We start from the raw sequence: 27991 nt of genomic DNA, 5'->3' as shown, positions 1-27991 counted from the left end.
GTTTTGGGTATTTTTGCTTGTGATTTGTAGTTTGAATACTAAAATAATGATTTGTTATTGAAACAGAATCTGGTAAGTATGGCACTTTGTTGTATTCATGTTTTTAGATGATACAATTGTGTTTTTAATTTGTTGATTATCATGTATAATTGCATTTATTCGTTGTTGTTTGTTGTGCAGGTTGGGATACTACATAAACCAGCTAACAAGATGAGATCTAATAACCTTGTTCATGTTAATTTGGCAGATAATCAGGTATAAGATTTAAAGAACAAAGTATTTACACTTTAGCTGCAAAAGCTTTTAAAATTTGTAGATGTGGTTCAGACTCAGTTTGCTTATGATTTAGTCGATTTAGGTTATGGTTTATCCTTAACGGGTAAAACCAGAAGATATGATTAAAAGGGAAATGGGTCAAATGTGTCAAAAGGGTCACACCAGTGGCGGAACTAGAATATTAACTCAGTGGTATCAAAAAAATTCATCGTGTAATCATATAATATTAGAAAACAAAACGACAATAAATAAATAAAGTAAAACAGATATCTAATAGATTTGTCCTCCTCTTTTTTTATAGCATATAAACTGATTTGGTTGGGCTAACGTATAACATTATAACTGGGCTTTAATAACAACTGGATGGGCTTATTATATACAATCTTCATTAATGAATGCTTACTCTTCATAATTAGGCTTTAATAAACTCATTTAGGCTTATTATTTACAATTGCAGTTTGGGCTTACACTATTTTTAGAGGTGTCCTCGTAGTTGTTTAGAGATGTCCTTTGTATAAAAACTGGGAAAAAAAATAATTTTTACACTACCGATACAAAGTTGAGCCATAGCCCGTGCTACGGCTAATTACTCTACAAGTCCACCCTTGGGTCACGCGGATTGCATTTTCTGATCATATATTAATGCATAAATGACAATTTTTAATCTATTTCATCAAGTTACCCTATTCTGGCAGGTCGAAATGTCCTCCTTGCCGGAGAACTCATGAACAAATTAGGGTTGCTTCATGCTAGACTATCAAGTGACAAAATTGCTGCTAAAAAGCATCTGGTTTATGAGTGCAACAAATGGCAGGTGATTTCTTACCCTTTTTCACATTGCTTCATGTTTCTTGCCTTGTTGATCATATTCATAGCAAATTAGGCAATGATAGGTAATCATACTGTTTACATGATCAAAATAGTTTGCAATATTATGTAATTTGCAATGTTATATAAAGTTAGAGTTTAAAAAAAAATTACATTTTCAGGCCCTGTACTTGTGAAATTTAAAAAAAAAGAAAAAGAAAAAAAGCTCATCAAACAGCTGTTTCTAACCCAGTTAGGCATTTGGATGAAAATGGCAAAAAGTTACAAACATGGGGGCTATTTGGTACAAAAAAGTCATTTTGGACGAAAATGGCAAACATGCCCAAACCTCAGGGACGATTTTGGCAATTAACTCTTGTATTTTTTATAGAGTAAATTACAAAAATCATCCTTTACGTTGACACTAGATTGCAAAGTGAATATTTTATCTTCAAAAAGTACAAAAAACGTACTTGATGTTTGCAAATGTCACACCTCAACCGATGGCGGAAACATCGGGGCGTGGCACTGAACGAAACAGATTGTCCAGAAGTTTCCATAACAATTATATTTATCAATTACTTAAAGCAACATGTCCCATACCATGTCATAAAAGATAGTACAATTATTACAGACAAAATCTAGGCAAATAGTTCTGTTCCGACAACTCAGATTTCATTTGTACAGACAACTATTTGTTGGCCTCTAGGACCTTATTCTAGCCTCGCTTTCCTAGCAGATAAGCATCCTAAACACCTGTCACATACGTTAAAATAAAGTCAATACACATAGTGTAAAGGCGAGTATACAAGTTTGATAATAGCATATAGAGTTCGAAATAGTTTAGCATAACCAGTACGTACACAGAGGAAAACGAAGCATGTTAGTTATCGACATGAACCTATCGATACCAATGACTGCGGGTTGACTGCCCAAGGCAGTTCGCAATACATGATCACCACTGTAATCCATGCAAGTAATTGTCCTTAACAACCCCCGTGTGAACGGGTGTTGAGTCCAAACTATAGTACTATCGTCGTTAAGGCAGGTAGACAACATTCCATGTGTAAACATAACAAACAAGCATTCATTAAGTCACGTATAACATGCGGTAACGGTTAGCGTTTAAAGTATTGTGTATTGTGTTCGATGTGATTTCTTATAAGTAACGTATGTAACACCCAAAAGTGCATAAAGCAAAAAGGGATCGAGTATACTCACAGCGGTTGATGGATTGAAGGGAGCGCTTGACAGTAAGGTTAGCCTGAATAGTTCGATAGCATAACGATAAGTGTCGCGTAAAACGAGAACAAGTGTTGGTGGGTCGAACAACTGGTCGATCGGATGGTAGTCCGATCGGACAGCTGATCGTGCGAGTGACAGTCCGGTCGGATGGCCGTTCGGGTGGATTGTTTCTTCCTTTGGGAAGGATGTGTTTGTGTATGATGGTTTGACTTTTAAAGTTTTTGTTGTAGTATTTTGAAAATATTGAAGTACCTCTGCCTTTTAGGTCGGTCGATCGGACGGTCGTTCGATCGGCCGGCAACCCGTTCGGCTGGGCACTTCAGCGAGAACAAGTTCTCAGCAGGATGTCACTCGATCGGACAGCAGTTCGATCGGGTGGCATTCCTAGTGCATTGAACATGTTGAAAATTGTTTAAGTGTGGAAGCTTAGGTGTTTCATGGTACGGACGGCAGTTCGATCGGGTGGTAGTCCGATCGGACAGCGATTCGTTCAACACTCAACTTCATAGTTTGGCAAAAGTGGTGAAGTGTGGGTCCCATGGTGCAAGCCGTTCGGCTGACCGGTCGTTCGGGTGACTGTCCGTACGGACAGCAGTCCGATCGGACGGCACCCCGTCCTGGTCGTCCTGTTCGTCTTACACTTGGTTGTTTTGGTTGTTTGTCATTTTATCGAGATGTTATTGATAACGTGTTAAGCAACAGAAACCTCGTCAATACTTGGTATTCCTGGTCGGACAGAAATCACCCAAATCCGGTCAGTTAACTGTTCAAGACGGTGTTCCAGGTTTAACCCGTAATCGGTAACCCTCGTCGATGGGATCCGAATCTTGGACCAACACAACCACAAGAATGAGTAGGAAGTCGGTACAAGCTCCGTTTATATCGGTTTTTGAGTGCATTGAGTGTAAAAGAGTTGAAAGAGGGTTGGAAAACGTTCTCTCAATCCTTTTCACCGTGAATATGTTTAGATCTATGAAAGATTGTCACAGCCCCCGATCCCTATTTCCCGGGAACGGGCGGCCGTGAACCAGTTTTGGTGGTATCACATTTATTTATTCAATTTGGCAGCGGAAATTTTCATCAGGATCGTAGTTAGGAAATATTTTAATCAGAGTAAACCACCATGTTTTATAACATTAAACATATGGGTAAAAACCCAAGTTTTCAATACACACGTTTCATAGGAATACATCCTATTTATTTGAATAAAAACATCCATTTTATTCTTAGGTAACTTTATTGCCACTTTTCCAAGCCTTCAGTGCTGTCCAGCTGGCTTCTATTTGGCTTTCACATATTGTTACCTGAAACGCGTTTTAAAAATATTTTGTCAGTGGGAAATACTGGTGAGTGAATCCCAGTTTAATCAGGTTTAAATAAAAATTCACAGTGAACAGTATTGAGGGCGCATCCGCAATTACATTTGTTTCCAAGTTATATCAATTACCACCACACGGTAATGTCGTTCCGACTTATGGTCATGTTACTCCTTTACCAGGTGGTAACAAATTTTGTATACAAAACCCCAAATTTACCGACTGTAATTGTATTCTTACAAATACTCAATAACTGTCATTCGCATGGAAAGATATTCAAGGTTTTTGTAAAAACAGTTTTCAAAAAGAAGATTACTCACATTGCTGTTTTAGGTTTTTCGTAATGGTTTCCTGGAGATAATCTATAAATTACACAAATGCACGTGTGTTAGTATAATAACCCATTTTAACATTAGTAATACCCTCCCCGAGACGGCATTCCAACGACTACGTCGGGCAGAACCACGACAGCCGTTACGGAACCCTAGATCAATCGGGCAGCGTATCTAATACGTCTCCAGGGGTTATAATACTTACATCGTAGCAGAACCTCGCTATTTTAGGGGGTATAATGCCCGGCTATAGTGTATACTACTTCAGAATTTAAGAAAGAAAGAAAAGATTTGAGCGATCAGACTGAAGGCCCGATGCCCTCTATTTATAGTTGTGAAATCGCGTCCCCACGCGGCCCGCGTGGAGTTTGGGCCTGGTTCTACGCGGCCCGCCTGGCCTAGGGCCTAGGCTTAGCTGATCCGGGTCATCTAATAGGTTCGACACGACTTGGACACGTGGCCGCTCCGGGTCACGCCACAATTCCGGACACTCGCGGCCCGCATGGACTTAATCCACCATGTACGCGGCCCGCTTGGGCTTAGGGTTTTAGCAAATCCTGGTTACTACTCGCGCGGCCCGCGTTAGGTTGAGGTGAGGTCTATGCGGCCCGCCTCAACTTAACTATTATTGTTTTTTTATTTATTTTATATAATATACTCTATTTCGAGGGCTCGGTTTTCACATAAGGGGTACATATAAAAACACATAGATATATTTAGAGATATATTAGGGTATCAGAATTATTATGAGGACGTCGGTTTTACCGAGGGTTGTTATATTCTCCCCACCTTGTTTTAGAGCTCGTCCTCGAGATCTACTGGAACAAGTGTGGATATTTCTTTTTCATTTCTGACTCAAGCTCCCATGTATACTCGGGTCCTCTTTTGGAGTCCCATCTCACTTTGACCAAAACTAGTCTTTTATGCTTGAGATTCTTAATTTTCCTATCTTCAATTTGCAAAGGCTTTTCTACAAACTTGAGGTGTTCATTAACCTTTATATCCTTAAGAGGTACTATGAGTGATTCGTCGGCTAGACACTTTTTAAGATTAGATACATGAAACACATCATGTATTCCTGCCATTTCCTCTGGCAGTCGTAGCTGATAGGCTACAGGTCCTATTCTTCTGATGATTTTAAAAGGTCCAATATACCTGGGACTTAGCTTTCCTCTTTTGATAAATCTTACCACTCCTTTCCAGGGAGAGACTTTCAATAATACTCTGTCTCCTACTTGAAATTCTAAGGGTTTACGCCTGTTGTCAGCGTAGCTCTTCTGGCGATCACGTGCAGTTTTCAGTCGTTCCTTGACTTGAATAATTTTGTCAGTTGTTTCTTGTACTATCTCAGGTCCAGATAATTGTTTTTCCCCAATTTCTGCCCAACAGACTGGGGTTCTGCATTTTCTTCCATAAAGTGCTTCGAATGGTGCAGCATTGATACTTGTGTGATAACTGTTATTATAAGAAAATTCTATCAAAGGTAAGTGTTCATCCCAATTACCTCCAAAATCAATTACACAAGCTCTAAGCATGTCTTCCATTGTCTGAATTGTCCTTTCACTTTGTCCGTCTGTTTGAGGATGATACGCGGTGCTTAGATTTAGCCTGGTTCCCATTGCTCTTTGGAAACTTGACCAAAAATGAGAAGTAAAACGGCTATCTCTATCAGAAACAATTGATAAAGGAATGCCATGTAATGAAACGATTTCATTTACATATAATTTGGCTAATTGTTCCATACTAAAAGTTTCTTTCATTGGTAAGAAATGAGCTGATTTGGTTAACCTATCTACAATCACCCAGATTGTATCGTTACCTTTTCTTGTTTTGGGTAATTTAGTAACAAAATCCATTGTTATCAATTCCCATTTCCAAACTGGTATTTCTAATTGCTGTAACAAACCTGAGGGTTTCTGATGTTCAGCTTTAACTTGTGAGCAAGTTAAACATTTAGAAACATAAGCTGCTACATCCTTTTTCATTCCTATCCACCAGAAATTTTTCCTTAAATCCTGGTACATTTTATCACTTCCTGGGTGCATCGTATATTTAGACTTATGGGCTTCTTCTAATATACGGTGACGTAAATTTCCTAATTTAGGTATCCACATTCTCTTTTTATGGAACCTCCAAATTCCATCCGTTCCTTGTTCTAATTCCTTAATCATTCCCTTTAACTTTTCAGTATCCTCCTTGATTACTGTTTCTTGTGCTTTTCTAATTTGATTGTTTAAATCTACTTGTAGATTTAATTTAAGAGAATGTACCCTTTTTGGCTTTTCGTGATATTTTCGACTTAAAGCATCAGCCACCACATTTGCTTTTCCTGCATGATACTGGATATCACAATCATAATCACTAAGCAATTCCATCCAGCGTCTTTGTCTCATATTCAATTCTTTTTGCCCGAAGACATATCTTAAACTCTTATGATCTGTGAATATGGTAAACTTACTACCATAAAGATAATGTCTCCAAATCTTAAGGGCAAAAATTATAGCTCCTAATTCCAAATCATGGGTTGAATAATTTCCTTCATGACTCTTAAGCTGTCTAGATGCATAAGCTATAACCTTTTGGCGTTGCATTAATACGCATCCATAACCTAATTTAGAAGCGTCACAAAAGACTACAAAGTCTTCAGTTCCTTCTGGTAATGCTAGTATGGGTGCATGGGTTAATCTTTGCTTAAGGATTCTAAAAGCTTCTTCTTGTTTTGGTCCCCATTCAAACTTAACAGATTTACAGGTTAACTTAGTCAAAGGAATGGCTATTCTAGAAAAATCTCGAATAAATCTTCTATAATAACCGGCCAATCCTAAGAAACTTCTAACTTCAGTTGGTGATTCTGGGTTTTTCCATTTGGTAATTGCTTCGATTTTCGTTGGATCTACATGAATTCCTTCATGATTCACTAAATGTCCGAGAAATTGTACCTATTCTAACCAAAATTCACACTTTGAAAACTTAGCATAAAGCTTCTCTTTTCTCAATAAACTTAAAAGTAAATGCAAGTGCTTAGCATGCTCTTCTCTACTTTTAGAATAAATGAGAATATCATCTATAAAGACAATTATGAATTTATCCAAATATGGCTTACATATTCGGTTCATCATGTCCATAAATGCGGCTGGGGCATTGGTTAAACCAAATGGCATGACAGTAAATTCATAATGACCATACCTTGTTCTGAATGCGGTTTTAGGAATATCCTCTTCCTGTACCTTTAATTGATGATATCCTGATCTTAAATCGATTTTAGAGAAAAATCGAGCTCCTTGAAGTTGATCAAACAAATCATCGATCCTTGGTAATGGGTACCGATTCTTAATCGTGACTTTGTTCAATTCGCGGTAGTCAATGCACATACGCATTGATCCGTCCTTCTTTTTAACAAATAAAATCGGCGCTCCCCATGGCGATGAGCTTGGCTGTATGAATCCTTTTTCCAACAATTCGTCTAATTGTTTCTTCAGTTCTTGCATTTCTGCGGGTGCCAAACGGTAAGGTGCTTTGGCAATCGGTGCTGTTCCTGGTAACAGATGAATTCTGAATTCAACTTCCCTGTCTGGCGGTAGTCCTGGCAATTCTTCTGGAAAGACGTCTGAAAATTGGGATACCACTGGGATATCTTTTACTTCTTTTCCTTTAGTGTTAGTGATTATAGAAATCAAATACACTATAGATCCTTTTCTTATATAACTTGCAGTTTTCATCACAGAGATAAATTTAGTGGATCTAAATGGTCTATCTCCTTTAATTGAGATCTTTTCACCTCTTGGTGATTTTAATTGAATTGTCTTTTGATCACATAAAATACTGGCTTTATTGGCTATTAACCAATCCATTCCTAATACTACATCAAATCCAACCAGATTCATTGGGTAAAGGTTTGCCATAAATTTTTGATTTAAAATTTCTATTCTTGCCCCTTGCAAGATTTCAGAAATCCTAACAGTTTCTCCATTTGCGGTTTCCACTAGACATTTTTGTGGTAGTTTAGTTAATGATTGATTTAGGAGTTTGCAAAATGAAGTATTAATAAAACTTTGGTTGGCACCAGAGTCAAATAATACTTTAGCAAAAATATCATTAACTAAAAACGTACCAGCAATGACGTCTGGGATCATCTTGGCTTCGTCTGCAGTCAAAACAAATGCTCTAGCATTTCTAGGGTTCTTGTTATTTGCAGCTGGGGTCACTTTTGGGCAGTTTGGCTTGATATGACCTTTTTCTCCACAATTGAAGCACATCCCATTAGTTGGTTTTCTTCTGCATGTCTCCTCTTTATGTCCTGGTGCTTTGCAGAAATTACAGTAAGTAGAGCATCTTCCAGAATGCTTCTTTTTGCAGGCCTTACAGTATGGTGCAGAGGTAGAACCTACATTCCTACGATTGGAATTCCCAGAACGGAATTCTTGAGTAAGCCTTTGGGTTAGGTTTCTCCTCTGGTCTTCTTCTCTAGTACGGATTAACTCATCTGTCAAGGTATTGGCTAGTTCTACAGCTTCCTCTATGGTTTGGGGTCTAGCGGCCTTGACTACATGTCTAATTTCTCCAATTAATCCCCAGATGTAACGGGAGATTAATACCGGTTCAGGTGATGCAAGGGTAGGTACTATCCTAGCATATTCAAAGAATGTGGTAGTGTAACCCTTACTATCTACCCCGGTCATTCTTAGATTCAGAAACTTATTTGCTATCTGTTCTTTTTCATTGGGAGGGCAGAATTTCCTTTCTACCATGTTCTTGAATTCTTCCCATTCCATATTATAAATCCTATCACTTCCTCTGGATTGGAGGATAGTGTTCCACCATTCTAAGGCTGCATTTTTAAACAGATTTGAAGCAAACATTATTTTATCTTCTTCAGCACACTTGCTTATTTTCAGAACTGCCTCAGTTTTCTCTATCCAGCGTAAAGCTGCAATGGGTCCTTCATTGCCCGAGAATTCTATTGGTTTGCAGGACCAGAATTCTTTGTAAGAACAACCATGTGGCATGGTTCTTCTTCTTTTGGGAATGGGCGCTTGAAGTATGGGTCCATTGTTTACGCTGTTTTCTGGTTCAGTTGGTCGCTTACTGCTATGCTTACTTTTATTATTCGCTTCCTGAACTGTTTGAATAATAAATGGCATCGCATCTATAATTCCTTGTGCCACAATATGCTGAACGGCACTATTATCCATTTGGTTTCCGTTATTATTATTGTCCGAATTCTCATTAACCACGTTAATGTTACTCTGGTTATCGTTATTCAGATTTTCTTGATTTCCCGCGTCGGCCATCTGAATTTTAGACATTTACCAAATATTAATATCACAATTAATATTTGAATATATCCAATCACATAACACGCACGTTTACCCAAAAACGTCGAGCATTGCGACTTTTACTCTATTTATATAGTATGCATCAATACACACTAGTATAGAAATAAAAATTTACAGTACCGACTGAATTGTAAAGCTACAATACTAATAGTATGCATCCGTAGTGTTTTTTTTTTTTCTAACACATACACACATATATTATTTTATTATTATTATTATTATTACTGTTTCTACCATCACCTTCACTGATATGGATTCATCCAAAAATCCATATTACGCTCATCGTATTTCCATACGAGGCGTTCTCCCACCTGTCGCATACGATCACTGCTTTCTAAAATTTCCTCCCCAAAAGTCCTAAGTTCCTGGACATTTTCTGCACTCATTGGGGGTGCAGGTTCTAGGACTGGGTTTGGAAACTGAGGTACGGGTTCCTGATACGGAGGCATAGGGGCTTGGTACGGGTATGGATTTTCTAAAATTTCCCTAACATATGCGTCACTAATGTTGTAGGGATCTTGAGGATCTAACCCTGGGTAAGCTCCTAAGTTGGGTATTGGCACATTTTCCTGAATTGGGTTTTGTTGCACGTAGTCCCTAACATCGTCCCACCAGGGGTCGTAATTGTTTGGGTCTAAAGGATCAGGTGCAGGTACCCTAGGTATCTCCTCCGGGTTGAAATCAGGCATTTCTATCTGGTTTTCTATTTCCATGGGTTGATCAGGATTTTGTGGTTGTGGTGCTAGCATTTGTTCCAGGTTTGGGTCAGCAGCAGTGGTTGCTAAAATATGGATATTAGCGATACCCCTATTGAGCATATCCTGATTATAAGCATCAGTTTCTCTTTTTGCTGCGGCTAACACTCGCTGTTCCTGCAACTTTTTCATTCTTTTCCTACGTTCATGCGCTCCCCTACTGAACCATCCCCTCTTTTTCTGAGGAAATGGCTCTTCAGACTGAGCCTTAAACACAAAGATTCCTTCTTCTGTGTCAGCAGAATACCCTGAGAGGGCAGGCTGAGAAGAGGAGGTGCCTTCGCTCCTAGGCGAACCAGACAGTTGACGATAGGCGTCAGAAGGTCCTTGGTCACTCATACTGTAAACTAACAAATAGTCAGATAACACAGAGCAAGAAATACAATTATACACGTATTTCCATAATTTATTTCCTAACACTTTGAATTTTGATGTCAGCAGAACACTTCTGTGGCTGAATCAGTGGCATAGCTCTGATACCACCTTCTGTCACAGCCCCCGATCCCTATTTCCCGGGAACGGGCGGCCGTGAACCAGTTTTGGTGGTATCACATTTATTTATTCAATTTGGCAGCGGAAATTTTCATCAGGATCGTAGTTAGGAAATATTTTAATCAGAGTAAACCACCATGTTTTATAACATTAAACATATGGGTAAAAACCCAAGTTTTCAATACACACGTTTCATAGGAATACATCCTATTTATTTGAATAAAAACATCCATTTTATTCTTAGGTAACTTTATTGCCACTTTTCCAAGCCTTCAGTGCTGTCCAGCTGGCTTCTATTTGGCTTTCACATATTGTTACCTGAAACGCGTTTTAAAAATATTTTGTCAGTGGGAAATACTGGTGAGTGAATCCCAGTTTAATCAGGTTTAAATAAAAATTCACAGTGAACAGTATTGAGGGCGCATCCGCAATTACATTTGTTTCCAAGTTATATCAATTACCACCACACGGTAATGTCGTTCCGACTTATGGTCATGTTACTCCTTTACCAGGTGGTAACAAATTTTGTATACAAAACCCCAAATTTACCGACTGTAATTGTATTCTTACAAATACTCAATAACTGTCATTCGCATGGAAAGATATTCAAGGTTTTTGTAAAAACAGTTTTCAAAAAGAAGATTACTCACATTGCTGTTTTAGGTTTTTCGTAATGGTTTCCTGGAGATAATCTATAAATTACACAAATGCACGTGTGTTAGTATAATAACCCATTTTAACATTAGTAATACCCTCCCCGAGACGGCATTCCAACGACTACGTCGGGCAGAACCACGACAGCCGTTACGGAACCCTAGATCAATCGGGCAGCGTATCTAATACGTCTCCAGGGGTTATAATACTTACATCGTAGCAGAACCTCGCTATTTTAGGGGGTATAATGCCCGGCTATAGTGTATACTACTTCAGAATTTAAGAAAGAAAGAAAAGATTTGAGCGATCAGACTGAAGGCCCGATGCCCTCTATTTATAGTTGTGAAATCGCGTCCCCACGCGGCCCGCGTGGAGTTTGGGCCTGGTTCTACGCGGCCCGCCTGGCCTAGGGCCTAGGCTTAGCTGATCCGGGTCATCTAATAGGTTCGACACGACTTGGACACGTGGCCGCTCCGGGTCACGCCACAATTCCGGACACTCGCGGCCCGCATGGACTTAATCCACCATGTACGCGGCCCGCTTGGGCTTAGGGTTTTAGCAAATCCTGGTTACTACTCGCGCGGCCCGCGTTAGGTTGAGGTGAGGTCTATGCGGCCCGCCTCAACTTAACTATTATTGTTTTTTTATTTATTTTATATAATATACTCTATTTCGAGGGCTCGGTTTTCACATAAGGGGTACATATAAAAACACATAGATATATTTAGAGATATATTAGGGTATCAGAATTATTATGAGGACGTCGGTTTTACCGAGGGTTGTTATATTCTCCCCACCTTGTTTTAGAGCTCGTCCTCGAGATCTACTGGAACAAGTGTGGATATTTCTTTTTCATTTCTGACTCAAGCTCCCATGTATACTCGGGTCCTCTTTTGGAGTCCCATCTCACTTTGACCAAAACTAGTCTTTTATGCTTGAGATTCTTAATTTTCCTATCTTCAATTTGCAAAGGCTTTTCTACAAACTTGAGGTGTTCATTAACCTTTATATCCTTAAGAGGTACTATGAGTGATTCGTCGGCTAGACACTTTTTAAGATTAGATACATGAAACACATCATGTATTCCTGCCATTTCCTCTGGCAGTCGTAGCTGATAGGCTACAGGTCCTATTCTTCTGATGATTTTAAAAGGTCCAATATACCTGGGACTTAGCTTTCCTCTTTTGATAAATCTTACCACTCCTTTCCAGGGAGAGACTTTCAATAATACTCTGTCTCCTACTTGAAATTCTAAGGGTTTACGCCTGTTGTCAGCGTAGCTCTTCTGGCGATCACGTGCAGTTTTCAGTCGTTCCTTGACTTGAATAATTTTGTCAGTTGTTTCTTGTACTATCTCAGGTCCAGATAATTGTTTTTCCCCAATTTCTGCCCAACAGACTGGGGTTCTGCATTTTCTTCCATAAAGTGCTTCGAATGGTGCAGCATTGATACTTGTGTGATAACTGTTATTATAAGAAAATTCTATCAAAGGTAAGTGTTCATCCCAATTACCTCCAAAATCAATTACACAAGCTCTAAGCATGTCTTCCATTGTCTGAATTGTCCTTTCACTTTGTCCGTCTGTTTGAGGATGATACGCGGTGCTTAGATTTAGCCTGGTTCCCATTGCTCTTTGGAAACTTGACCAAAAATGAGAAGTAAAACGGCTATCTCTATCAGAAACAATTGATAAAGGAATGCCATGTAATGAAACGATTTCATTTACATATAATTTGGCTAATTGTTCCATACTAAAAGTTTCTTTCATTGGTAAGAAATGAGCTGATTTGGTTAACCTATCTACAATCACCCAGATTGTATCGTTACCTTTTCTTGTTTTGGGTAATTTAGTAACAAAATCCATTGTTATCAATTCCCATTTCCAAACTGGTATTTCTAATTGCTGTAACAAACCTGAGGGTTTCTGATGTTCAGCTTTAACTTGTGAGCAAGTTAAACATTTAGAAACATAAGCTGCTACATCCTTTTTCATTCCTATCCACCAGAAATTTTTCCTTAAATCCTGGTACATTTTATCACTTCCTGGGTGCATCGTATATTTAGACTTATGGGCTTCTTCTAATATACGGTGACGTAAATTTCCTAATTTAGGTATCCACATTCTCTTTTTATGGAACCTCCAAATTCCATCCGTTCCTTGTTCTAATTCCTTAATCATTCCCTTTAACTTTTCAGTATCCTCCTTGATTACTGTTTCTTGTGCTTTTCTAATTTGATTGTTTAAATCTACTTGTAGATTTAATTTAAGAGAATGTACCCTTTTTGGCTTTTCGTGATATTTTCGACTTAAAGCATCAGCCACCACATTTGCTTTTCCTGCATGATACTGGATATCACAATCATAATCACTAAGCAATTCCATCCAGCGTCTTTGTCTCATATTCAATTCTTTTTGCCCGAAGACATATCTTAAACTCTTATGATCTGTGAATATGGTAAACTTACTACCATAAAGATAATGTCTCCAAATCTTAAGGGCAAAAATTATAGCTCCTAATTCCAAATCATGGGTTGAATAATTTCCTTCATGACTCTTAAGCTGTCTAGATGCATAAGCTATAACCTTTTGGCGTTGCATTAATACGCATCCATAACCTAATTTAGAAGCGTCACAAAAGACTACAAAGTCTTCAGTTCCTTCTGGTAATGCTAGTATGGGTGCATGGGTTAATCTTTGCTTAAGGATTCTAAAAGCTTCTTCTTGTTTTGGTCCCCATTCAAACTTAACAGATTTACAGGTTAACTTAGTCAAAGGAATGGCTATTCTAGAAAAATCTCGAATAAATCTTCTATAATAACCGGCCAATCCTAAGAAACTTCTAACTTCAGTTGGTGATTCTGGGTTTTTCCATTTGGTAATTGCTTCGATTTTCGTTGGATCTACATGAATTCCTTCATGATTCACTAAATGTCCGAGAAATTGTACCTATTCTAACCAAAATTCACACTTTGAAAACTTAGCATAAAGCTTCTCTTTTCTCAATAAACTTAAAAGTAAATGCAAGTGCTTAGCATGCTCTTCTCTACTTTTAGAATAAATGAGAATATCATCTATAAAGACAATTATGAATTTATCCAAATATGGCTTACATATTCGGTTCATCATGTCCATAAATGCGGCTGGGGCATTGGTTAAACCAAATGGCATGACAGTAAATTCATAATGACCATACCTTGTTCTGAATGCGGTTTTAGGAATATCCTCTTCCTGTACCTTTAATTGATGATATCCTGATCTTAAATCGATTTTAGAGAAAAATCGAGCTCCTTGAAGTTGATCAAACAAATCATCGATCCTTGGTAATGGGTACCGATTCTTAATCGTGACTTTGTTCAATTCGCGGTAGTCAATGCACATACGCATTGATCCGTCCTTCTTTTTAACAAATAAAATCGGCGCTCCCCATGGCGATGAGCTTGGCTGTATGAATCCTTTTTCCAACAATTCGTCTAATTGTTTCTTCAGTTCTTGCATTTCTGCGGGTGCCAAACGGTAAGGTGCTTTGGCAATCGGTGCTGTTCCTGGTAACAGATGAATTCTGAATTCAACTTCCCTGTCTGGCGGTAGTCCTGGCAATTCTTCTGGAAAGACGTCTGAAAATTGGGATACCACTGGGATATCTTTTACTTCTTTTCCTTTAGTGTTAGTGATTATAGAAATCAAATACACTATAGATCCTTTTCTTATATAACTTGCAGTTTTCATCACAGAGATAAATTTAGTGGATCTAAATGGTCTATCTCCTTTAATTGAGATCTTTTCACCTCTTGGTGATTTTAATTGAATTGTCTTTTGATCACATAAAATACTGGCTTTATTGGCTATTAACCAATCCATTCCTAATACTACATCAAATCCAACCAGATTCATTGGGTAAAGGTTTGCCATAAATTTTTGATTTAAAATTTCTATTCTTGCCCCTTGCAAGATTTCAGAAATCCTAACAGTTTCTCCATTTGCGGTTTCCACTAGACATTTTTGTGGTAGTTTAGTTAATGATTGATTTAGGAGTTTGCAAAATGAAGTATTAATAAAACTTTGGTTGGCACCAGAGTCAAATAATACTTTAGCAAAAATATCATTAACTAAAAACGTACCAGCAATGACGTCTGGGATCATCTTGGCTTCGTCTGCAGTCAAAACAAATGCTCTAGCATTTCTAGGGTTCTTGTTATTTGCAGCTGGGGTCACTTTTGGGCAGTTTGGCTTGATATGACCTTTTTCTCCACAATTGAAGCACATCCCATTAGTTGGTTTTCTTCTGCATGTCTCCTCTTTATGTCCTGGTGCTTTGCAGAAATTACAGTAAGTAGAGCATCTTCCAGAATGCTTCTTTTTGCAGGCCTTACAGTATGGTGCAGAGGTAGAACCTACATTCCTACGATTGGAATTCCCAGAACGGAATTCTTGAGTAAGCCTTTGGGTTAGGTTTCTCCTCTGGTCTTCTTCTCTAGTACGGATTAACTCATCTGTCAAGGTATTGGCTAGTTCTACAGCTTCCTCTATGGTTTGGGGTCTAGCGGCCTTGACTACATGTCTAATTTCTCCAATTAATCCCCAGATGTAACGGGAGATTAATACCGGTTCAGGTGATGCAAGGGTAGGTACTATCCTAGCATATTCAAAGAATGTGGTAGTGTAACCCTTACTATCTACCCCGGTCATTCTTAGATTCAGAAACTTATTTGCTATCTGTTCTTTTTCATTGGGAGGGCAGAATTTCCTTTCTACCATGTTCTTGAATTCTTCCCATTCCATATTATAAATCCTATCACTTCCTCTGGATTGGAGGATAGTGTTCCACCATTCTAAGGCTGCATTTTTAAACAGATTTGAAGCAAACATTATTTTATCTTCTTCAGCACACTTGCTTATTTTCAGAACTGCCTCAGTTTTCTCTATCCAGCGTAAAGCTGCAATGGGTCCTTCATTGCCCGAGAATTCTATTGGTTTGCAGGACCAGAATTCTTTGTAAGAACAACCATGTGGCATGGTTCTTCTTCTTTTGGGAATGGGCGCTTGAAGTATGGGTCCATTGTTTACGCTGTTTTCTGGTTCAGTTGGTCGCTTACTGCTATGCTTACTTTTATTATTCGCTTCCTGAACTGTTTGAATAATAAATGGCATCGCATCTATAATTCCTTGTGCCACAATATGCTGAACGGCACTATTATCCATTTGGTTTCCGTTATTATTATTGTCCGAATTCTCATTAACCACGTTAATGTTACTCTGGTTATCGTTATTCAGATTTTCTTGATTTCCCGCGTCGGCCATCTGAATTTTAGACATTTACCAAATATTAATATCACAATTAATATTTGAATATATCCAATCACATAACACGCACGTTTACCCAAAAACGTCGAGCATTGCGACTTTTACTCTATTTATATAGTATGCATCAATACACACTAGTATAGAAATAAAAATTTACAGTACCGACTGAATTGTAAAGCTACAATACTAATAGTATGCATCCGTAGTGTTTTTTTTTTTTCTAACACATACACACATATATTATTTTATTATTATTATTATTATTACTGTTTCTACCATCACCTTCACTGATATGGATTCATCCAAAAATCCATATTACGCTCATCGTATTTCCATACGAGGCGTTCTCCCACCTGTCGCATACGATCACTGCTTTCTAAAATTTCCTCCCCAAAAGTCCTAAGTTCCTGGACATTTTCTGCACTCATTGGGGGTGCAGGTTCTAGGACTGGGTTTGGAAACTGAGGTACGGGTTCCTGATACGGAGGCATAGGGGCTTGGTACGGGTATGGATTTTCTAAAATTTCCCTAACATATGCGTCACTAATGTTGTAGGGATCTTGAGGATCTAACCCTGGGTAAGCTCCTAAGTTGGGTATTGGCACATTTTCCTGAATTGGGTTTTGTTGCACGTAGTCCCTAACATCGTCCCACCAGGGGTCGTAATTGTTTGGGTCTAAAGGATCAGGTGCAGGTACCCTAGGTATCTCCTCCGGGTTGAAATCAGGCATTTCTATCTGGTTTTCTATTTCCATGGGTTGATCAGGATTTTGTGGTTGTGGTGCTAGCATTTGTTCCAGGTTTGGGTCAGCAGCAGTGGTTGCTAAAATATGGATATTAGCGATACCCCTATTGAGCATATCCTGATTATAAGCATCAGTTTCTCTTTTTGCTGCGGCTAACACTCGCTGTTCCTGCAACTTTTTCATTCTTTTCCTACGTTCATGCGCTCCCCTACTGAACCATCCCCTCTTTTTCTGAGGAAATGGCTCTTCAGACTGAGCCTTAAACACAAAGATTCCTTCTTCTGTGTCAGCAGAATACCCTGAGAGGGCAGGCTGAGAAGAGGAGGTGCCTTCGCTCCTAGGCGAACCAGACAGTTGACGATAGGCGTCAGAAGGTCCTTGGTCACTCATACTGTAAACTAACAAATAGTCAGATAACACAGAGCAAGAAATACAATTATACACGTATTTCCATAATTTATTTCCTAACACTTTGAATTTTGATGTCAGCAGAACACTTCTGTGGCTGAATCAGTGGCATAGCTCTGATACCACCTTCTGTCACAGCCCCCGATCCCTATTTCCCGGGAACGGGCGGCCGTGAACCAGTTTTGGTGGTATCACATTTATTTATTCAATTTGGCAGCGGAAATTTTCATCAGGATCGTAGTTAGGAAATATTTTAATCAGAGTAAACCACCATGTTTTATAACATTAAACATATGGGTAAAAACCCAAGTTTTCAATACACACGTTTCATAGGAATACATCCTATTTATTTGAATAAAAACATCCATTTTATTCTTAGGTAACTTTATTGCCACTTTTCCAAGCCTTCAGTGCTGTCCAGCTGGCTTCTATTTGGCTTTCACATATTGTTACCTGAAACGCGTTTTAAAAATATTTTGTCAGTGGGAAATACTGGTGAGTGAATCCCAGTTTAATCAGGTTTAAATAAAAATTCACAGTGAACAGTATTGAGGGCGCATCCGCAATTACATTTGTTTCCAAGTTATATCAATTACCACCACACGGTAATGTCGTTCCGACTTATGGTCATGTTACTCCTTTACCAGGTGGTAACAAATTTTGTATACAAAACCCCAAATTTACCGACTGTAATTGTATTCTTACAAATACTCAATAACTGTCATTCGCATGGAAAGATATTCAAGGTTTTTGTAAAAACAGTTTTCAAAAAGAAGATTACTCACATTGCTGTTTTAGGTTTTTCGTAATGGTTTCCTGGAGATAATCTATAAATTACACAAATGCACGTGTGTTAGTATAATAACCCATTTTAACATTAGTAATACCCTCCCCGAGACGGCATTCCAACGACTACGTCGGGCAGAACCACGACAGCCGTTACGGAACCCTAGATCAATCGGGCAGCGTATCTAATACGTCTCCAGGGGTTATAATACTTACATCGTAGCAGAACCTCGCTATTTTAGGGGGTATAATGCCCGGCTATAGTGTATACTACTTCAGAATTTAAGAAAGAAAGAAAAGATTTGAGCGATCAGACTGAAGGCCCGATGCCCTCTATTTATAGTTGTGAAATCGCGTCCCCACGCGGCCCGCGTGGAGTTTGGGCCTGGTTCTACGCGGCCCGCCTGGCCTAGGGCCTAGGCTTAGCTGATCCGGGTCATCTAATAGGTTCGACACGACTTGGACACGTGGCCGCTCCGGGTCACGCCACAATTCCGGACACTCGCGGCCCGCATGGACTTAATCCACCATGTACGCGGCCCGCTTGGGCTTAGGGTTTTAGCAAATCCTGGTTACTACTCGCGCGGCCCGCGTTAGGTTGAGGTGAGGTCTATGCGGCCCGCCTCAACTTAACTATTATTGTTTTTTTATTTATTTTATATAATATACTCTATTTCGAGGGCTCGGTTTTCACATAAGGGGTACATATAAAAACACATAGATATATTTAGAGATATATTAGGGTATCAGAATTATTATGAGGACGTCGGTTTTACCGAGGGTTGTTATAAAGATCTTTGTTGTTTATGTGGAAATCGGTTAGATCTAAGTTGTTCTTGGTGGATTGAGGCCAAAACATAAAGTTCTCATGATGACGTCATCCTAGAACACCTTGAATCTTGGTGATTTCACGGTTAGAAGTTAAGATTCAAAAGATAGAATGGTGTAGGAGTGCGTGTAGATCAAGAAAGTACAAGATTTAGGACGAGATCTTACCGGAATTGAGAGAAATCGAGGAAAAGGCGTGGAGCACGAGCTGGTCGGTCAGAGAGTTTCCAAAAGTAGAAAGAATGAAAGTGACATGGGTATTTATAGAGTTCCAAAAGAGGAAAGGGCTGGCCGATCAGACAGCCTGTCCGATCAGACGGCAGTCCGGGCGGACGGCTGGTCGATCGGCTGGTTGCCTGATCGATCGGTGTCCTGGTTCGAGTGTTCGGTGCGACGAGTTTCGCTATTTCGATTTCGATTGCGAGTGTTGCGATGCGATAGAGTTTCCTAATCAAATTACTTTTAATCCCATCTACTCATATCTCGCGCTATCTCTTCTCCACTAATTATCATACTATATCAACATACAATCATCCTTATTTCGTATTCGTTTAGCGTTTGCGATTCGATTGCGATTGAATTCGATTGCGATTCAATTGATTACCACACATAACATAATTAAACATGCACAAGTAACACATAAGGCACACACACACGTATAACAATCACCAAAAAATGCGTAATTCGAGTTGCGAGCGTGATGTTGATTAGATTAGATTGATTAGCGTTTAATTGACTTTATCGCATTGTTACTTCCTATTGTTCACAGTCGTAAAGCGATTCGTAGTAATAAATATTCATCGATTACTGCGATTACAATTAATTACTCCACATAACAGAACTAACGCGAAACATAGATTAGACTAACTATACGTCAAAGAAGTCAAAACAGGGATTGAGCAAGGAGAGACAGATTGAAACTAGCAATCTTTTCTTCCTTTGACTTCAATCTTGACTTTGACTTTGACTCCAAAACACGGGGTGTTACAGCCTCCCCTTGTTTAGGGAATTTCGTCCCAAAATTAGGCCGAAGCCGTAACAAACAACTGTGGGTACTTCGTCTTCATGTCGCTTTCGAGTTCCCAAGTGAACTCTGCGCCTCGTTTGCCTTCCCATCGGACTTTCACGATGGGAATGCACGAGCGTCTGAGCTGCTTGGTTTGGCGATCCATGATTTCGACGGGCTTCTCCACGAAGTGTAGTGTTTCGTTTATTTGGAGGTCATCGAGGGGTACAATTAAACCATGCTCAGCCAGGCACTTTCGGAGGTTTGACACGTGGAAAGTCGGGTGGACGTTACTAAGTTCCTCTGGTAGTTCGAGTCTGTAGGCGACTTTTCCGATCCTTTCCTGAATCTTGAAAGGTCCAACATATCGAGGCGTTAGTTTCCCTTTCTTGCCGAATCTGACCACACCCTTCCAAGGTGATACCTTTAGGAGTACGTAGTCACCAACGTCAAATTCAAGGGGCTTGCGTCGTCTATCGGCGTAACTTTTCTGTCGACTTCGAGCTTTCAACAAGTTGTCTCGAATTTGGAGGACTTTGTCAGTCGTTTCTTGCAAGAGCTCGGGACCGGTTAATTGCGAGTGACCGATCTCGTGCCATACAATAGGCGATCGACATCTTCTTCCATATAAAGACTCGAATGGTGCCATTTGTATGCTAGAATGATAACTGTTGTTATACGAGAATTCGACTAACGGCAGGTATTTATCCCAATTACCACCAAAATCTATGACACACGAACGGAGCATGTCCTCAAGAGTAAGGATCGTTCTCTCAGTCTGGCCGTCGGTTTGAGGGTGGAATGCGGTACTCAGATTAAGCGTACTACCAAGAGCCGCTTGAAATGTTTCCCACAGTCGCGAGGTAAACCGAGCATCACGGTCAGAGATGATGTCACGAGGTGTACCATGATTACAAATGATCTCGTCGGTGTAGATTCGGGCTAATCGTTCTACCTTGTAGTCTTCCCGTATTGGCAAAAAGTGGGCGGATTTGGTCAAACGGTCAACAACAACCCAAATGCTGTCGTGACCTGATGACGTGTGCGGAAGCTTTGTTATGAAGTCCATAGCTATACTCTCCCACTTCCACATAGGGATTGGTGGTTGTTCGAGCAAGCCAGAGGGCCTTTTATGTTCAGCCTTGACCCTTGCACAAGTCAGGCACTTCCCTACGTAGAGAGCAATATCCCTTTTCATACCCGGCCACCAGTAATTGTAGCAAAGGTCCTGGTACATCTTATCGGCACCGGGATGAATAGAATACCGGGATTTGTGGGCTTCCTCCATCAAAATCTTTCGTAAATCGGTCCGCTTAGGGATCTAATTTCGGTCCAGAAAATAGAAAATCCCATTGGATTTACTCACAAGTTGAGCTCCATCGTGGTAGATTCTCTCCTTCTTCAGAGTGCGTTCATTGAAACAGGCATGCTGGGCTTCGCGGATGAGGGTTTCGAGACCGTGTTGGGCTTGAGTATTGCGAATGCTGAGCAAATAACTCCGTCTGCTGAGAGCGTAGGCTACGACATTTGCTTTGCCTGGGTGATAACGAATCTCACAGTCGTAATCGTTGAGAAGTTCTACCCATCGGCGTTGACGTATATTAAGTTCTTTCTGATCAAAGATATGTTGTAGGCTCCTATGATCGGTGAAGATCGTACACTTGGTACCATGCAGGTAGTGTCACCAAATCTTTAACGCAAAAACAACCGCGCCTAGCTCGAGATCATGGGTTGTATAGTTCTTCTCGTGGATTTTGAGCTGACGAGATGCGTAAGCTATAACCTTGTCCCGTTGCATAAGAACACAACCAAGACCAAGGTTGGAAGCATCACAATAGACAATGAAGTCGTCGTTTCCGTCAGGCAATGTGAGAACAGGAGCATTGTAGAGCATGTGCTTGAGGGTTTGGAAAGCAGACTCTTGTTCGGTTCCCTAAACAAAAGGCTTGTCTTTATGCGTGAGAGCGGTAAGGTGCACAACGATCTTTGAGAATCCTTCGATAAATCGTCGATAATAGCCCGCTAGTCCGAGAAAAGAACGGACCTCGGACGGGTTCTTTGGCGTAATCCAACTCTTGACTGCTTCAATCTTCACGGGGTCGACATAAATACCTTATCTATTGACAATGTGACCCAGAAACTAAACCTCCTCTAGCCAGAATTCACATTTGGAGAACTTGGCATAAAGTTGATTCCCCTGGAGTAGCTCGAGAACCAAACGTAGATGTTGCGCGTGTTCGGCTTTCGACTTGGAATAGATCAAGACATCGTCGATGAATACGATGACGAAACGGTCGAGATATGGCTTACACACGCGATTCATCAGATCCATAAAAACCGCGGGTGCGATGGTTAAACCAAAAGACATAACAACGAACTCATAGTGGCCGTAACGAGTGCGAAAAGCGGTTTTGGGTATATCCTCCTCTTGAATACATAGCTGGTGGTAGCCTGAGCGTAGATCAATCTTCGAGAAACACATAGCACCTTGCAGCTGATCAAACAGATCGTCGATGCGGGGCAGGGGATAGCGGTTCTTGATGGTTAGCTTATTCAATTCCCGGTAGTCGATGCACATCCTGAACGACCCATCCTTCTTTTTGACGAAAAGGACTGGCGCGCCCCAAGGAGAGGTGCTCGGGCGAATGAAGCCTTTCTCAAGTAATTCCTGAAGCTGATTCGAGAGTTCACGCATTTCGGACGGTGCGAGTCGGTAAGGAGCTTTGGCAAAAGGGTTGGCTCCAGGGATGAGGTCGATACGAAAGTCGATATCACGACTTGGCGGGAGTCCTGTGAGATCATCAGGAAACACGTGAGGGAATTCACAAACAACAGGCACCTGGTCTACCGCCATTTCTTTCTTTTCCTTCTCCGCTACTGCAATGTTAACCAAGAAAGCTCTGCATTCCTTGCGGAGATACTTGCTAGCTTGGACACATGACATGAGTTTGAGGCCTTTCGAAGCAGTTTCGCCATAAACACACAATAAATCACCATTCGCGAGCGAGAATCGTATCATCTTGTCGAAGCATACAACTTCAGCATAGTTTTCGCGAAGAAAGTCCATGCCTACTATGACGTCGAAACTTCCGAGTTGCATCGGAATAAGGTCGATTGGGAAAATGTGATTGTTGAGCTCAAGAGTACAATCACGGAGAACAGAATTAACGGCGACAGTTCTTCCGGTGGCGACTTCAACATCGAATGCCGATGGGAGATAGGAGCGCTTACGACTAAGGAGCTTCTCGAATTTAAACGACACAAAGCAATTATCGGCTCCAGTATCAAACAAACACGATGCATAAATACCATTCACAAGGAACGTACCATTGACCACGTTGTTGTCAGCCTGAGCTTGGCGCGCATTGATGTTGAACATTCTGGCGTGTGCTGCTTGTTGCTGCTGCTGAGGCTGTTGCTGCTGATGAGGCTGCTGCTGCTGGGGCTCTTGTTTCACCACCCTGTTCGGGCACATGTTCGCAAAGTGGTTGGGATCACCACATGCGAAGTAGACTCTGACGTTGATCGTGGGTGCCTGAGCCGCTTGATGGCCTTGCGGGGCTGGGAGCAGAGCTTGATGAGCAGTGGCAGGGGCTGTGGTGTTGCGGGGACCAGTATGGCAGTTGACAGTGAAGTGGCCGTACATGTTGCAGTGCGCGCAGAAACGACAGGCAAGACCCTCCGGATGATGATAAGAACATGTTGGGCAAGCCGGGTGGGGGCGTGTGTATGCACGTTTTGCGGGCGGTGCATAAGTAACTGGTGCGGAACGGTGGTGGGACTGTTGCTGAGCCGGTACGGCTTGTAGAGGAGCAGCAGTGGTGGTGACAGCACAGTTCCTGTTGTTGGAGCTGCTGTTGTTGTTCTTCTTCCTGCGGCGTGAGGACTTTGACGGTTGAGCGGCGGCGGTTTCGGTGGTTGGTGTGGTAGTAGCTTGATGCAGAGACTTGGAAGCTTTATCCCAGAAACCAGCTTTTACCCGCTTGTCGTTGATCTCGGCGGCAAGCAGATAAGTTTCTTCGATCGTTGCTTCCTTTACGGCATGAACAAAATCAGCAACACAGTCAGGTAGAGCTCGGATGTACTTGTTGATTGCCATATCAGACGTCTTCACTTGATCGGGGCAGATGATGCTGAGCTGCTTAGAATGAGCAGTCAGGGCAGCGTCGTCTCCATCCTTCTGCTTAATGTTCCAAAACTCGTCCTCGAGCTTTTGGCGTTCATGAGGAGGGCAGAATTCGTCCATCATGATGGCTTTCAACTCTTCCCAGGTCAGCTCATAAGCTGCATCATTCCCGCGTTTGTTTCGTTCGGCCGTCCACCAGTCTAGTGCGCAGGACTAGAAGACGCCGGTTGCGTTTAGGGTACGGAGATTTTCAGGACAACCGCTTTGGCACAGAGTGACTTCGATGGAATCAAACCATTGAAACATAGCCGTTGGGCCATCTTCTCCAGTGAATTCCTTTGGACCGCAAGCCTTGAACTGCTTGAAGCTGAAAGCAGTCTTGGTAGCAACTTTAGGAGCTTCGATTCTAGACTCCTCCGATGATTTGCTAACGTTCTCGTAAATTTCACTCACAATCTGGGGCACAACCTTGGCCACTTGTTTAGCAAGGATGGCAGCAAGGCGTTTGTCTCGTTGTTCTTGGCGAGTGATGTAACGTCCCGCTCTTTGTAACATTCCGTAATTAGAAAGGTTTTCGTATATTTCTATTTTCGGAAAAAAAAACTGGTATTCTTGTAATCATATTTCGTTTCAAACCATTGTAATCTGAGACTTCGATCGTAATAAAACTAACTACTTCATACGAATTATAATTCGTTTGTTTTTACACGCTTAAACATTTAATATTTGCATACATTTGATTCCTTTTTTTAATATGTATGTAGCAATTACTATAGCCGTTTAGTTGTAACACTTACATTTGATAGAATATGCATTGTGTTCATATAAAATGTATCAATTATAGGAATATAACAAATGATTGCTAATGAGTAACGTTATGCACGAGCTGTTGTTGACTAATGAGACTATTTTATAATAGTTATAAATAATATCTATTAAAAACCATACTAAATCATGTAAATAACACAATAACAAGATCTTCTCTTGATTATTCTTAATAAAATATGCTTATTTTTGAACAACAAATCACATATGAATGTTTCTAAATTCACTGTACTCATGTACGATATTTAAATGCTAATAGAAAAAAAAGTATTTTTTTATGTATTGAGTTAAATAATTGTTGCTTGGTATCCCTTATGCACGAGTCAAACAAGAAAACAAGTGTTAAAAATATTAGTTAAAAAAAATATAAAATGGACAACAGGTCCCATCGCAAGTCTTGGGACTAATTTTTAGTTGTTTTGTTTTAGAATCCAACCTCGATTTACTTATAAAAATGATAAATGCATATCATGCCTCCTAAATATACACCAATAATATGTCAAAAAAAAAGTGTTTAATGGCTTTAAAGCCTTTACGGTCGCAGCTAGTAGCTGTGTTTAATTGTTCTTTTTTTTATTTATTTAACACTCAACTACTTATATTAAATGCCATCTAACCCAACCCTAATTCATTCCCTATATAAACCCAAGCTTCCCCAAGCCATTTTCACTTTAGAAACACCCTCACAACTCTCTCAATCACTCAAAATCGTTGCTGAAAGTTCAGGTTCGAGCAGATTCATCAAGCTTTACGAAAATGGGCATAACTTCTTCATTTCTTATCCGTTTTGGTCCATTCTTTTTCCAGAACGCTTGGCTTGACCTTGGCCTTGATTCTAGGGGTGTTTCACAGCAAACAAGTCCCTGGAACTCCGGCAAAAAGGCTTCAAAGTCCACTGTTTAAGTTTGTTTTCATTAATCTTTGTCTAGACATGAGTTTAACTCACTCAAACCTATGTCCTTATGCTTATAACCACTCCTATGGTTAGTTAGGCTTAAAAACAAGGTTGAGACATACAAAATCAGAGGATAATCCTCAAATACTTTCTGTTTTGTTTAGGGTTTTTGACCCACAAGTCATGTTCAAGCTTCAAGCTTGATGAAGGAGTGATTATGGATCAACTTGGGTTATCCAACATAGAATCCCCACATGATTTGATGATTTCTCATAGTATAGTTGTTCTTATTATTGTCTTAATATTGTTCAAGACCCTCCTTGTTTGTTTTTACATCAAGTGTAGTGGTGAACACATAAGAGGTGCCTAAATGGGAGCTTGTTCTTCCTACCTCCTACATGACTTCTATGACACATTTGAGGTACCTAAATGAAGATTAAATCTTCTACCTCATGCTTGAAATACTTGTAGTAAGGACTTATTTATATATACTTCATAACCTAAATAATACTTATGTACATTCGAACCTTTGATGTTGAATTTATGTTCATTTGTCAAAGTAGTAGGACATCATCTAGAACCTAAACCTTGTTATGATTCTTATGAGTGTTCAACTCATGAAAACATTATTATAACCCTCGTGGTTACCAAGTGTCATACAAGTGTTATGTGTTGAAGATGATTATGTTGATATAATACTTTCATGTTGTTTTATTCCGAATCTCGACTCTAAGCATACTTGAACTTGAACCCTTATACATTCGGACTCTAAATCTCTACTCGTCAACAATTGGATAATCGGAAAACATATGCAAACTTTGTGAGTATACTCGTACTTTTCCCCTTTTACTTTTACCACTTTTGGGGTGTAACATGTTTACCTATTGAAACTTACACATGAACTTTTGTCTAAACACACGAACATTCCTATAACAATGCTTGTATATGTGATGGCTTGATACTTTAAATTTGGGTGATTCTTATGTGTTGAACTTATCATTAACTTCGTACGAGCCAAACCTTGACATATGTAGCGCTATAGGATTAACGACCCGCCTCTACTGAAACTTTGGTTATGTCATGAGCAAGTTGCGTTTTCTTGGTTTGATATGTTAGACACATGCCATATTTAATGTTTATCTTGAATCGCATGCTTGCTATGAGGAATTGTTCACACTTTTATCTTATGCTATGTATGTACCAAACTTGTATACTCGCCTTTGCTTTTGCATTGAATTGTATTTTAAACATGTTACAGGTTGATGATGATGAAATGAAAGAGGTAGCACGATGCCTAGATACACACTTTAGACGTTAGGTTTAATATGTTGTATCGAATTTTGGTTATGTTGGTTTGTTATTTTGATTAAACTTGTGGTTATTTGGGATCTTGTATTGATGACTACTTGAAGTTTGGAAATGAAATTTGGATTATTAAATTATTGTCACCAATAGCGTTATGATGTCTCGAGCAATCTTCACACTTCGTCTCATCCCGATGTTTCCGCCATTGGTTGGGGTGTGACAGATTGGTATCAGAGCCATAACTATAGGGAATTAGGAAAAGTAGGAATGCTTTAACCTAGTCTATAGTTCTAGAGCCTTATTCGTACGTTTTACTAAAAACTACTTGCATGCTATCTTATTTGCTTTTATTTATTCTCTTGATCTTGTAAGCATATGTGTCACTTATGCGTTAACACTTAACATGCTATACTTATTTTTATTATGTGTTAATACCTGTTTCATCGTCTTATCCTTTATGTGTGTTCTTGACATACTTTTTATGCATTAATATTCGTTTCATCATTTCACTTTTATTGTGATATTCTTTACATGTTATACTTGTTTGTTTA

General features: G+C 39.9%; 1 long non-coding RNA gene across 1 annotated transcript; it reads left to right on the top strand.

The window, feature by feature from the left end:
- The first annotated feature begins 167 nt into the window (after positions 1 to 167).
- Positions 168 to 27438, top strand: LOC118492487. The gene is made up of 3 exons (XR_004893987.1): positions 168 to 255; positions 972 to 1090; positions 27394 to 27438. It is a non-coding gene; the product is annotated as an uncharacterized LOC118492487 (long non-coding RNA).
- The last annotated feature ends 553 nt before the right edge of the window (positions 27439 to 27991 follow it).

This window comes from Helianthus annuus, chromosome 5 (genome assembly GCF_002127325.2).
Source record: "Helianthus annuus cultivar XRQ/B chromosome 5, HanXRQr2.0-SUNRISE, whole genome shotgun sequence".
Taxonomy (NCBI): domain Eukaryota; kingdom Viridiplantae; phylum Streptophyta; class Magnoliopsida; order Asterales; family Asteraceae; genus Helianthus; species Helianthus annuus.
The sequence above is the reverse complement of the archived record's forward strand: the minus strand, read 5'-3'. Positions and strand labels throughout refer to the sequence as shown.